The sequence below is a fragment of the Aquarana catesbeiana genome, linkage group LG11, assembly GCF_042186555.1.
Source record: "Aquarana catesbeiana isolate 2022-GZ linkage group LG11, ASM4218655v1, whole genome shotgun sequence".
NCBI lineage: Eukaryota > Metazoa > Chordata > Amphibia > Anura > Ranidae > Aquarana > Aquarana catesbeiana.
The window spans coordinates 134,913,835-134,928,666 of record NC_133334.1 but is presented as its reverse complement, the minus strand read 5'-3'; positions in this window follow the sequence as shown (position 1 = coordinate 134,928,666).

The window sequence follows — 14,832 nt, the reverse complement described above, 5'->3', positions numbered from 1 at the left end:
TGTCCTATGAACCACAAGTACCCCTAAGCATTCAAGGAGTTATTCCATGAGTCAGGCTAAAAAGCGCCATGCTGGTGTGTCTAGGGGACAGGAACCACACCAGAGCAGAGATTCTTGTAGCTCTGCAGGGAAAGGCCCAGAGATGGTTCATGCCACGCCAGCTGGAGTCAGGAATGGTGGGGTGTGATAATGGCACAAACCTCCTGTCCACCCTTAGACAGGGAAAGTTGACACATGTGTCATGCCTGGCACATGTCCTCAATTAGGTGGTGCAGCATTTTCTAAATAGGTAAATAGGAATTACACCAGCCCTTAAAGCCGCCTGATTTGTGGCATGCCCACCAGGTGGAACTCGACTTCAGCAATGCTGCAGCAGCTGCACATGCAGCAGAGGGCTGTCAATGAGTACCTGTGTGAGCATGGCACAACGACAGGCTCAGGCCGACTCTGCTTTTTTTCCTGACCACTAATGGCTGCTCATAAAGTATGCATGCACTGTACTGTCACCATGTGAGGAGGCCACAAGAATGGTGAGCCGTGACAATGTATGCATCAGTGACACAATCTCTGTTGTATTCCTGCTGGAGCAGACTCTGCATGGCATTATGGACAGGGCACTTGAGGCAGAGCAGCAGGGGGAAAAAGAGGACTTCCTTTCCTCTCAAGGCCCACTTTATGCAGACACCATTGTTCCTATGCCCCACAACACACAAGAAGAGAGGGAAGAGGAGGAGGAGGAAGAGGTTTCTGGCAGTTTTGGAGGCATTGAAGCAGAGGAAGGCATACGTCAAACAGTAAGAGATGGTTTTCCATCTGCAGAACCCTTGGGAGTCGTACATGGATGGGAGGAGACAGTTCCAGATACTATAATCCTCAGTGACCCAGAGGAGTCTGCTTCTCATGCCTCCACAAATTTGCCGTGCATGGGCTCCCTCATGCTTCAAAGCCTGTGAAAGGACCCAAGAATACGCATCGTAAAGGAGAAGGATCACTTTTGGTTGGCAACCCTCCTTGACCACCATTACAAGGGGAAAGTCTCAAAACTCCCGTCCCCACAGAGAGTGTTGAAGATGAAATCTCTTGAGGACAGCCTAAAGTGGAACTTATCTAATGCTTTTACTGACTCTGGTAGGTTACAGTGTCGTGGAAAATGTAGTTTTGAGGCACCTGTTGGTCAAGAGAGGAGCATTGGAGAAGGTGGCCGCCTAAGTGATGCATTTAATTATTTTTTTAGTCCTCGCCGTCCAGGGCTGTTAGCTTCCACATCCCATCGGCAGTGTCTGCATCACATGGTGGATGATTATCAAGGGGCAAAAACAGAGATGGAGAGCTTTCCAGTCAATGATCCACTGGCTTACTGGGTCATGAGAATAGACCATTGGCCAGAACTTGACCAGTATGCAATTGAGCTGCTGGGCTACCCTGCATCCAGCGTACTTTCTAAACGGGCATTCAGTTCTGGAGGTTTTGTTACTGATAATAGAACATGTCTGTCCACAGACTCGGTGGACCGTCTGACATTTATCAAAATTAACCAGTCCTGGGCTGGGCTCTCAGTCCTTCCTGTGCTCCGGTTGCTCAGCTGTCAGTTAATTGCCAGAACTCATCGTTCCACAGTGGCTCACCTGTTGATCATCTCCTGCTCGTCAGTCAAGCCCACAGCCAGCCCCTCCTGGCCATTTAAACTGCCTGGTTCATTTCATCAATTGCCTTTGCCTTGGTCAAACATACAGTATCAAGAGACTCTCTGCTGTGTTCCTGTTAAAGACTTGCCTGGCTGACGTTTCTTCTGGTTCCTGATTCTGTCTGCTGCCTCTGACTACGCTGATCTCTGGCTCCCTGATTTCCTGTCTTGTTCTGACTACCCAATTTGATTACTGAACCCTGGCTATGTTTTGACTACGTTTACTAGTTGTACCATTTTTACCATTTTATTAAAAGGTGTGATTTTTACTGCATTTTCTGTCTCCGTCTGTTTCATGGTTCCTGACTAGGGATGAGCCAGATGTTCGAGTAGAACATAAGTCGGGTGTTCGCCTGTTCGCCAAACAGCGAACAATATGCGGTGTTCGCGGCAAGTTCGAAAGCCGCTGGAACACCATTAAAGTCTATGGGATGCTAACATGAAAAATCAAAAGTACTAATTTTAAAGGCTTATATGCAAGTTATTGTCATAAAAAGTGTTTGAGGACCTGGGTCCTGCCCCATGGGACATGTATCAATGCAAATTTTTTTTTTTTTTTAAACGGCCATTTTTTCAGGAGCAGTGATTTTTTAATGTTTAAAGTGAAACAATAAAAATGAAATATTCCTTTAAATATCATGCCTGGGGGGTGTCTATAGTATGCCTGAAAAGTGGCGCATTTTTCCCTTGTTTAGAACAGTACCACAGCAAAATGACATTTCTAATGGAAAAATTGTCATTTAAAACTAATTGCGGCTGTAATGAATTGTCGGGTCTTGGCAATATAGTTAAAACTCATTGAAAATGAGTTAAAAATGAGCATGGGTTCCCCCCCAGTCCATTACCAGGCTCTCTGGGTCTGGTATGAATATTAAGGGAAACCCCAAACCAAAATTTTAAAAATTGCGTGGGGGTCCCCATAAAATCCATACCAGGCCCTTCAGGTCTAATATGGAAATTAAGGGGAACCCTGCACCAAATTAAAAAAAAAATGGCATAGGGGTCCCCCCAAAATCCATACCAGACCCTTCAGGTCTGGTATGGATTTTAAGGGGAACCCTGCGCCAAAATGTAAAAAAAAAATGGCATAGGGGTCCCCCCCAAAATCCATACCAGACCCTTATCTGAGCAAGAAAACTGGCAGGCCGCAGGAAAAGAGGGGGGCGAGAGAGAGCTCCCCTCCTGAACCGTTCCAGGCCACCTACCCTCAACATGGGGAGGGTGCTTTGTGGTCTGACCCCAAAGCACCTTGTCCCCCAAGGGCCTCATCCCCACAACCCTTGCCTGGTGGTTGTGGGGGTATGCGGGCGGGGGGCTTATCGGAATCTGGAAGCCCTCTTTAACAAGAGGACCCCCAGATCCTGACCTCCCCCCATGTGAATTGGTAATGGGGCACATTGTACCCCTACAATTTCACAAAAAAAGTGTCAAAAAGGGTAAAAAAGACAAGAGACAGCTTGGGACAAGTCCTTTATTAAAAAATAAAAAAATAAAAATGTCCCGTGATGTAAATTCACGCCGCCTGACGGACCGAAAAAGGAAAAAAAAGCCGCGACCATTCCACCTCCATGGGAGGCTCCCACCGTTCTTATATAACTGAGGGACAAATTCAGATCTATGTCATACCCCTTGGCTCTCTAAAAGACACATCTCGACACAAGCCTTAACCCACCCCCTGATAGGAGCCACCTTACACGAACTTGATAGGGCATGCACGGTACATGCAGTCTCAGCTTAACTTTGCCCCATTACTACAGTCAGAGGTAACCCAGACTTTCCCCAAGGATTACCGGGCTCCTTTTTGAAAGCTGAATGGCCACATGAGGAAGTGTTGGCTAAACATTTCTTTCAAAGAGGCCGCTTCTTATGGCAAACTGACCTCGCTAAGCTCTCTAATACGGGCACATTCCCATTCTGGTCCTATCTCCAGCTTAAACATTACTTAGCTGATCCGACCAGCAAACAAAGTTTTACAAAACTCCCCACAACCATAGAATCACTCTGCATTTGTTCATCCCCCCAATGCAATATCATTTCCACGTTCTATCCGTCGTTATTCGAAGAACCCTCCACACTCCTGCGCTCAGAACGCTTCTACTGGCAATCTGCCCTGGGATCTGAGATAGATAAAGAGAGCTGGGACCTCATTTACCTGTACATTCACAAAGGGTCCCTGAATGTGTCTGTTCAGGAGAATGGATATAAACTGAAAACCGATGGTACAGAACACCGGAACTGATACACAAATTCTCCCCCTCTGTCTCTGACCTCTGCTGGCGGTGTGGTACAGAGACGGGCACATTCCTCCATATTTGGTGGGACTGTCCGTCGCTCTAACCATTCTGGCGTAGAGTTCACGACCTGACAAAACAAGTGTCACTACTCCCACTGGACTTCGGCCCTGCGCAATATCTCTTACATCTAACTAAACTTCCTAAAAAACGTTACTATAAGTCGGTTGCCATGCACATGATCAATGCTGCAAGGATGTGTGTACCGACACACTGGCGGTCCACAAGTCCGCCTTCCATCCCTGAATGGCTTAACAGAATAAATCGTATCGCTGAGATGGAGGAACTGATATATACTGCCTTGGATAACATCTCCAAATTCACAACCACCTGGGAAACCTGGATACCCTTCAAAGGCTCCCAATCATATCAAGATCTTAAGACAGATTTGAATTAACTCCTAACAGGGGTGTTCCCACCCTTGCTATTGAAACCAAATCTAAATTCAAACCCAGTTGTGACATACTCAAGGGTAATGACCACTACAAGCTGGAGAGGGTAACTGGTGTAGACCTCACCTCCTCTCCTCATCTGCACCCCCCCTTTTTTTTTTTAATTCCCCCTTCCCATATTCCCCAACCCCTCTCCCCTCCTCCCTCTTCCTCCTTCCTCTCCTCCCCTCCCTACCTCCTCCATTCCTCCTTTCTTTATTCTCTCTCTTTCTCTCTCATTTTCCCACCTGTTTTCACTTTCCCTTCCTTATATCGGTCATTGAAGATACACACTCCTAAACATCGTAGCCATATCTGACTATCTGTTTACAACCTAGAGATGTTTAGTCTTGTTCCTGCCGGTCTCTTTTTGACTATTTTTGTTATCCTGTGTGCATTACTGATACAGGCTCACTAAGCCATAAATGTACATGCCAAGTTTGTATTTTCTCAATAAAATGTTTATGCAACAACAAAAAAAAATTTTGCAAATTAGTAATATTTCTTCATAAATTGTGGCCAAAATTTATACAGCTACATATCTTCATTAAAAATAACCCTAATTAGTGTATATTATTTGGTCTTTGTGAAAGTTATAGAGTCTACAAGCTATGGTGCCAATCATTGAAAATTGATCACACCTGATGTACTGAAGGCCTATCTCAATTCTTGAGACACTAACAAGCCAGGAAAGTACAAATACCCACAAAATGACCCCATTTTGGAAAGCAGACACCCCAACGTATAATCTATGAGGCATAATGAGTCTTTTGAATCGTTCATTTTTTTCCAGATGTTTTTGGAAAATGTGGAAAAAAAATTAAAATGCATTTTTTTTCCCACAAAGTTGTCAATTTTTAAGATATTTCCACCACATAGCATGTACATAGAAAAAATGACACCCAAAAATACATTCTTCTACCCCTACTGAGTATGACGCTACCACATGTGAGAGACTTTTACACAGTCTGGCCACATACAGAGGCCCACCAGTGAAGTAGCACCTTCAGGCGTTCTACAAGCATAAATTACACATCTAATTTCCTGACAACCTATCATTTTTGAAGGCCCTTAAATTTCTAACACATAGCATTTACATAGCAAAAATTACACTCCAAAAAAATTCTATTCGAGGATAGGGTAAAAAAAAAAGTATTACCTGCGGTTTTAGTAGTGTCCCCAGAGGAGAGAATTGGTCCAGGCAGCAGGCAGGGATGTGCTTAGCAAAAACAATAGTAATTATCCAGGCAGCAGGCAGGAATATTGTCTATAGTCAGCACAAGGATATCGTCAGCACAGCCAAAGCATTTGTCCATAGAAACTGTCCAGGCAGAGACAGCCAGCACAGCCGTAATATTGGTCCTGGTACACCGTTACCTGCCTGAACTCATTATTGTTCCGCTCTCCAGCCCTTCATAAACATACTGCCTCTTGCTACAGCTAATTATTCCCATAGTCCAGGTAGTAGGCAGAGGTGTGGTCAGTTTATGTGGCAGGCAGAGGCATGATGGCAGTAAGTCCGCAGCAGGCTGAGGGCCGCAATCAGTTAAGACCTGTGCACAGGGGCACAGGGGTAGAGGCTTCAATCCACCCAAATCTCTATGAAGCCTCCGGACTCCAGACCCTAATCTGAAATTACGAAACCCGGAGACAACAAAAAAAAATGTTTTTCTCCATCCGGAAAAACATTTCTGGAGCCCCTCACATGTGAGACCCCTGTGTACTACAGTAGAAGGGCAACAGATCAGTCCAAGCAGTAGGCAAAAGCATAGTTCATAAAACAGGCCAGAGTCAGTTCACGTGCAAGCAGTCCAAGCAGTGGGCAGAAGCGTAGTTGATAAAACAGGCCAGGGTCAGTTCACGCGCAAGCAGTCCAAGCATTAGGCAGAAGCGTAGTTGATAAAACAGGCCAGGTTCAGTTCACATGGAAGCAGTCCAAACGGTTGGCAGAGGCATAGTCAAAAAACAGGCCAGGGTCAGTTCATATGGAAGGCAGTGGCATGGTTATTTGAGAAAGCATGGGAAATGGTCAGCACAGATGATGAAAATGGGGAAATGGTTAAGAATATGGGCTAATATTTTAGGCATGTGTGATATAGTCTGAAGCATTCACCAATGCAAAGCCCCGGTTCAAAGGGACACTGGGGACAATGGTAGCTGGTATCTCTTCAAAATCCTTTTTTGCTGCATACTCGACATCTTTTTTGGCATCTTCGGCCTGCTTTTTATGGTGGAATGTTGTCCGGGAAGTGATGTTCATTAAGTTGGCTAACATTAAGTCGGCTAATCAGATCAAAGGTTTTCTGGGGGGGGGTCTATGATGGTAGATGAGGGACATGACAACTTCTTTGATGAATTTTAGGAAGTGGGCAGGGCTTTCTGTGGATTTGGTGTGAATTATGTAGGCATTATAAATGGCCAAATGAATTAAATAGATTGCTATCTTCTTGTATCAGAAACGGGGCCTCCTTATAAATAGGGCTGAAGCATTTGGTCGTTGAAATCCACCCCCCCTATGTACAGATTGTAATCTTGTACACTTGTTGGCTTAACAATGGGACATGGAACATGTTTTGTGGAACATGGGTAGGCATTGTTAGTCTATCTTTGATGCACAGTAGATAGCTCGCAGTGACATTTTATGCATATTCATATGTATTCATTATGTGCTCTGTTTAATAGTCTCCCCAGTTACCGGGTTTTACCGTGGACCCCCGCCTGACCATTTTTCCTTAATGGGGCTTCCTCCTTGTGATCATCATAATCGGTTGGAATTGACCCTATTTTTATTTTGTATGAATTTCAGTGTTAACATATGTATTTTTTGTCTACATTGCATATATATTTACCGTTATACACCTTTTATGTGTATTCAGCAGAATTATCTCCAGCTCCTGAAGAAGCGTTATAAACGCGCAACATGTCGAGCAATTAAGGAGAAAACCTACCTAACCTGCAACTCAACCCAGATTGTCTCCTACATTCATAACTGCAATCTATATTTGGGAAGTTGTTTTTCCTTCTCTATTTTGAATGTTGGAATATACATAATAATGTTTGGGTTTAAACAGCATGCAGGATAGGACTTATCTATATACAGCTTTTCTAGATGTAAATTGTATTAGTGACAATATTCAATCATATATATAATTTTAAAATTTAAACTTAATAAAATGAAACTGTTTTTATTCTTCATACTTTTCATAGTTTAATTACTTGTGTGCCCTCAAAGTCCAAATTTATTAGTTTCCATACTAGACAATTTTAGGAAGTGGGCAGGGCTTTCTGTGGATTTGGTGTGAATAATGTAGGCATTATAAATGGCCAAATGAATTAAATAGATTACTATCTTCTTGTACCAAAAACGGGACCTCCTTATTGATAAATAGGGCTGAAGCATTTGGTCGTTGAAATCCAACCCCCCATGTACAGATTGTAATCTTGTACACTCGTTGGCTTTACAATGGGACCTCGTCTTCTCTGAACTTCAACTGTAGTGTCATCATGGATGGTGGACATCTTGTACACATTCCTGGTATCCTTCCACCTCAAGGCCAGCACTTAATTGCATCTCAAAGTTGCTCTTTCTCCCCTTCGCAATTTCTTATTCACTATGGCTTGTGGGAAGCCCTTTCTATTCTGACCAGGGTTTCTGCGAGGTATAGGTGTTTGAAAAGGGGCAGGCTGGTGTAGAAGCTATCCAGGTATATGTGATAACCTTTCTTCAGCTGTGGGTATGCCAGGTCCCATACAATTTTACCAGTTGTGCCCATGTAGGCTGGGCACTCAGGGGGCTGGAGCTGGGAATCTCTTCCTTCGTATATGTGGAAGCGCATACAGATATCCCGTTACTCTCTCACAAAGCTTATAAAATTTCACTCCGTAGTTGGCCCTTTTGCAAGGAATGTATTGCTTTATTCCTAGCCAGCCTGAAAAGGGTACCAGGGACTCATCTACACATATATGCTGATTGTGGACATAGAGTTCTGCAAATCATTGGGAAAAGAAATTAATGAGTGGGCGAATTTTATATCATTTATCGTAATTTGGATGCTTGTGGGGAGGACACTGTGTGTTGTCACTGAAATGAAAAAAGGGCATTATCATCTCGTATCGGGACCTGGACATTACGGAAGAATAAATGGGTATGTGGTGGATTGGGTTGGTGGACCAATAGGCATGTCCTTCATTTTTTTGTAAGTCCCATGTTTATGGTGAGGCCCATAAACACTTTGAACTCCTCCAGAGTCAAATCCTTCCACTCAAACGGACGGGCGTATGATGATTGGGGGTTGCTGGCAATATGCTGCTGGGCATATAAATTGGTCTGGTCCATGATGAGTTGCAGCTAAGTGTCGGGAAAAAATAAATAAAAACAATCAATTTCAGTAAAATTTGGGGTATTGGCCTGCACACCTGGCTGTGCAGTGAAAGGGGGAATTCTTGCTGATCCTGAGTTGGAAGACAGCCATGTTGGATTGGCAAGACCAGCTGGAAGATGTGTAGCGGCCCTGGCTCTTGGGGGATGTGGCACTCCAGTGCTGGTAGTTTGGGCATTTGAAGTTTCTGTGCTGGCATTTGGGTGTGATACTGTGGCTGTGCTGGTACTGGGACTGGGCATTTCTTGTGGTCTTTCGCTGGCGGCAGCGCTGGTAGTGGGCCTTTGTTGTTAGGGTCTATCGCTGGCGGCAGCGCTGGTACTGGGACTTTGTTCTTGGGGTCTATCGCTGGCGTCAGCGCTGGTACTGGGCCTGGGAATTTGATCCTGGGGTATATTGCTGGTGGCTGCCTGGTTTCCAAAGCACGGTGCCCTTTTAGGAGGGACCCATTCTTCCTCTGATTCATTTGCCGATCCACTACTTAATTTGCCGATCGGTTCAAATGCTGAATTTGATTCACAATCGTAATTTGCATTTGAATCTGATGAGAACTCCCCGCTGCTCTCATCAGTCATGGAGAGGATCTGGAATGCCTCCTCACTTGCATAGAATCTTTTGGACATTTTTTCTGATGGGCTGTGCAACAGGTGACAGGTGACGTCACTGATGGGTGACAGGTGATGGATGACAGGTGACGGTCACTAATGGGCAACAGGTGATGGGTGACGGTCACTAATGGGTGACAGGTGATGGGTGATGGTCACTGATGGGTGACAGGTGACGGGTGACGGTCACTGGTGGGTGACAGGTGATGTGTGACGGTCACTGGTGGGTGACGGGTGACAGTCACGGATGGGTGACAGATGACGGGTGACAGTCACTGATGGCAGTCTCTGATGGTGACTGGTGCACTTTATGGGACTGATAGGTGACAGATGAGGGTCACGGATGGGTCACTGATGGCGGTCACTGATGACGGTCACTGGCAATGGTCACCGGTGGGTGACAGGTGACGGTCACTGATGGGTGACAGGTGACGGGTGACAGTCACTAATGGCAGTGATGATGGTCACTGGCGATGGTCACTGATGGGTGACAGGTGCAGCGCTGACGGCAGTCTCTGACGGTGACAGGTGCACTTTGTGGGCACTGATGGGTGACAGGTGCACTTTTATAAGCACTGATGTGGTGACAACTGTAATGGGGGGCGATGTGATAGGTTCTCTTTTTTTGTGGTGTTGGTGCAGTACACTACAATACATAGATCGGTAACTCACTGCTCCTGGCTCTTCTCTCCTCACACTGGAAACGGTGTGTGAGGAGAGAAGAGCCGGAACACAGCTGATCATGTGGTAAACAGCCACCAGCCATTGGCTGTTTACCCTTGTCGGTGACGAGCAGTGTTCCTGGGAACATGCCGCCACCGACATGACCGCGCTGCGCGCTCCAGATCGCGCACATGCACATTCTTAAGCGGGGAATACCATTTGTGACCAGCTGTGACGTAATTGCGGCCAATCACATGGTGAACAGCCATGCTCAATGCTTTAAGCATTCTTAAAATCACTGCTCCTGAAAAAAACGGCCGTTTTAAAAACGTTTTTTTGCATTGATACATGTCCCCTGGTGCAGTATACGGGTCCCCAAACACTTTTTATGGCAATAACTTGCATATAAGCCTTTAAGATGAGCACTTTAATTTTTCACGTTCGTGTCCATAGACTTTAACGGTGTTCGCATGTTCGCACAAATTTTTTGTCTGTTCGCAAGTTCTGGTGCGAACCGAACCGGGGAGGGGGGGTGTTTAGGCTCATCCCTAGTGGCTGCACACTGCCAACCTCAAAAAAAAGGATAAGCTATGGCACCAAAATAATTAACCACTTGTCGACCACCCGCCGTCATTATATGTCAGCTGTTTGATAAGGAAAATTGTTGTTATGGCAGCAGCTAACCCTGGTATCCTCTTCTTCAGTGGGTGGTTGGCTTTCAGGTAAAAGTGATCGCTGCGGCGGATTCACCACGAGATCACTTTTATCGATGGCGGGAGGGCGCCCTCTGCTGCTTACCGGAGCTGTCGGTAGCAGCGGAGGCGATCGGATTCTTCTCGGTCTGTGGTATGGAGCTGACTGAGGAGAAGATGGCCCCCGCTCGGCTCCATACCATTGCAGGGCAGAAGCGACGTAAAAACGTCACTTCCGGCCATAGCTCTTAAGGGGACGTTAACAAAAAATAAAAAGTAAAATAAATTAAAAAAAAAATTCTTTTAAATTTTAATGCTCCCTGTCCTGCTGAGCTCGCATGTAGAAGTGAACGCATACCTGAGCAGCGCCCGCATATGAAAACGGTGTTCAAACCACACATGCGAGGTATCAACCCTGCGATCGTTAGAGCGAGAGCAATAATTCTAGCCCTAGACCTCCTCTGTAACTCAAAACATGCAACCTGTAGAATTTTTTAAACATTGTCTATGGAGATTTTTAAGGGTAAAGGGTTGTTGTCATTCCATGAGCTGGCACAATTTTGAAGTGTGACATGTTGGGTATCAATTTATTTATTATTAAAAAAATGGGCCAACTTTACTGTTGTCTTATTTTTTAATTTTAAAAAAAGTGTATTTTTTCCAAAAAAGTGCGCTTGTAAGACCGCCATTTTATTCTCTAGGACGTTAGAAAAATACATATATAAAATATTTGGGGGTTCTAAGTAATTTTCAAGCAAAAAAAATGATTTTAACTTGTAAACAAAATTTCAAAACAAGGCTCTGTCCTTAAGTGGTTAAAATGTCTCTACTCTTTTTACTTTTATGTGTCACTGACTTACCCCCTCCTCAAAATTACATACTCGCCTTTACACTATTTGTCCATTTGGAGCCAGGAAAAAAATCCCTGTGTAGGCTTTAAACTGAATTGTGAGAGCTCACACAGGGCTGGAGTCTCTGAACTTGTCATGTGACAGAGATGAAACAATTAAAGGGGTTGTAAACTCTCATGGTTTTTCACCTAAATGCATTCTATGCATTTAGGTGAAAAACCTTCTGTGGTGCTGCAGCCCCGTTTTACTTACCTGACCCCAATCCTTTCTCCAGTCGGGAATGAGCACACCAGTTCTACCTGGTGTCTCATGTCCTGATTGGATAGATTGATAGCAGCGCAGCCATTGGCTCCCGCTGCTGTCAATCAAATCCAATGACGCAGTGCCGGGGGGCGGGGCCGAGTCCTGCATTCCATGTGGCTCCCAGGTGCGGGAATCGGTAGTACGCCTGCATGGGTGTCCACCAAGGAGAGCGCTTCTCCAATGTGGACACTCAATGCGGGGAGGAGCCACCAGCGCTACTAAGGGACCCCAGAAGAGGAGGATCGGGTCACTCTGTGCAAACAAACTGCACAGTGGAGGTAAGTATAACATTTTTGTTTAAGAAAAAAACAAAAAACGAGGGTTTACAACCCCTTTAACAGAAAGGTACTGAGGCACATACCTGGGAGTGCCAGGCATTTTTGTTCACTCCCAGCAGACCAAAGAGGTGAGAGATCAATATACTGTATAAGTGATTATATTCTGCTGGGAGGTGTATGTTAAGAGCCCTTTCACACCAAGCCGCCCATAGCGTCGGCGGTAAAACGCCGCTATTTGCCGCTATTTACGCCGCGTTTTACCGTCGGATTAGCAGCACATTTCGGCCACTAGCGGGGCGCTTTTACCCCCCGCTAGTGGCTGAGAAAGGGTTAAAACCGCCCGCAATGCGCAGCAATGGCATCGTTTTGCCGTGGTATCCCAGCGCTGCCCCATTGATTTCAATGGGGAGCAGCGGTGGAGGAGCGGTAAACACACCGCTCCTTCACCGAACCAAAAAAGCTGCTGACAGGACTTTTCCTGATGTCCTGCCAGCGCAGCGCTCCGGTGTGAAAGACCTCGGGCTTTCACACTGGAGACAATGCTGCAGCTGTTTGAGGGCGGATTGCAGGCGCTATTTTTAACGCTATAGCGCCTGCAAAACGCCCTTGGTGTGAAAGGGGTCTTAGTTACCTTGTTACTTTACAGCGCACAAGCAAAGTATAGAGTTACACTAAAGTAAAAGCAATCACTGTGTTGCCATTTCTGTCCTCCTTCTGTAATGCTGGTTCACTGACTGTTATGCACAAGCCTGCATGGCTCCCCAGTCACAGACTTAACCACTTGCTTACTGGGCACTTTCAGCCCCTTCCTGCCCAGGCCAATTTTCAGCCTTCAGTGCTGTCGCACTTTGAATGCCTATTGCGTGGTCATGCAGTGCAGTACCCAAATGAAACATTTATAATTTTTTTTCACATTTTTCACACAAATAGAGCTTTCTTTTGGTGGTTTTTAATCGCCACTAAGTTTTTTATTTTTTGCTAAACAAAATTATGAAAAAAAAAAACCCAAAACGTTTTTTATAGTTTTTTATATTATTTTGCAAAGCGGTAATTTTTCTCAGTCACTGATGGGCGCTAATAGGCTGCACTGATAGGCTGCAATGATGGGCACTGATAGGCTGCACTTATAGGCACTGAGGAGGTGACACTGATAGGCGGCACTGGTGGGCACTGATGAGGCTGCACTGATGGTTGGCACTGATGGGCACTGATAGGCTGCACTTACTGGCACTGATGAGGTGGCACTGATGGGCACTGATAGGTGGCACTGATGGGCACTGATATACAATTGTAGACGGCACTGATAGGCTGCACTCATAAGATACATTGATGATGAGGCACTGATGCACACTGATTGGCAGCACTGATAGATGGCACTGGTGGGCACTGATTAGCAGCACTGGTAAGTGGCACTGGTGGGCACTGATTAGCAGCACTGGTGGGCAATGACATGGACATTCACTGTACTGTTCATTTAAGCACAAGAGACTCCATTTTGTTCTCACTGTTGAAATGTGTTCTGTAACCTTCACCTAACACACAGACACATCTCCTACTAAACGCTCTCTACTCCCCCGTCCCTTCTCAAGGTTTTACTTTTGCAATTGTTCTATTCGCTAGTTTTTAATAATATATTTCTATTTATTAGCTTTTAATAACATATTTCTATTTGTTAGTTTTTAATAACTTCTCACACCACTCCTTTCTTATCTATGTATAAAATAACATGTAATAATACATTTTCACTGAACGGACATTTTAAACACAGTGATTGAGTCCTGTGAATCTGTTCCTGCAGCTGCAGTATTAACTTTGTTTTAGAGTCCCCAATCAGAAATCAGTCAAATCAGCTTGGCGAGCCAGCCAGGAGTTTGGCAGAGTCTCCAGAAGGAACCGCGCTTCGATCGGGGTAATCGGGAAACGCAGACCTCAAATGCCGGCTAGGTAAGCTGCCCTTAAGCTTGCTATATTTCTGCCTTTTCCTATGTATCCTATCTGTCGGTTCTCAAGGAAACCAGACCACTCTCGGACCTTTCTGGTTGGGTAACATGTGTGTGAATGTGTATGTGTCCCCCTTCACGGATTGGACTGTGTGTGGATAGGGAAAACCCTCTGCAGTTCCCTGCGTTGACTCCTTGTGGGCGACCTGGGTCAGAGGCACATGGTAGGGTCAGATAAAACTCACAGAGAAGAGAAGAGACGAGGAGGGTCTCTTAATAAGTGTTTTGTCTATTGTCATTTCCCCCCTTTTCATTACTTCCCCCGTAAAATGGGTTCCTCTCTCACTCTCAATAGTTTCAGGAACTCCATATCTACAAACTATGGGGACTTAATTGGTACAACAACCGGTGCTGCTTTCAGTTGAGTGATTTGATCCTTTATCCTGTAAATGTTTCCCCTTTGATTCTCTAGGAGATGACATGCTTTGACTATAGCACACAACTCCACTTGGATAAAGGATCAAATCACTCAACTGAAAGCAGCATGGGTTGTTGTACCAATTAAGTCCCAAGTCAATACACCCCTGTTCCCAATTGCTCACAGTTCCCAATATGTGAAAATATCGGTTACCTGAGATTCCATGTTATTGCTTCCAGTTTTTTAGGAGCAGGCATACCATCCATACATAGAGGGTTATATTATATATGTGGAAAT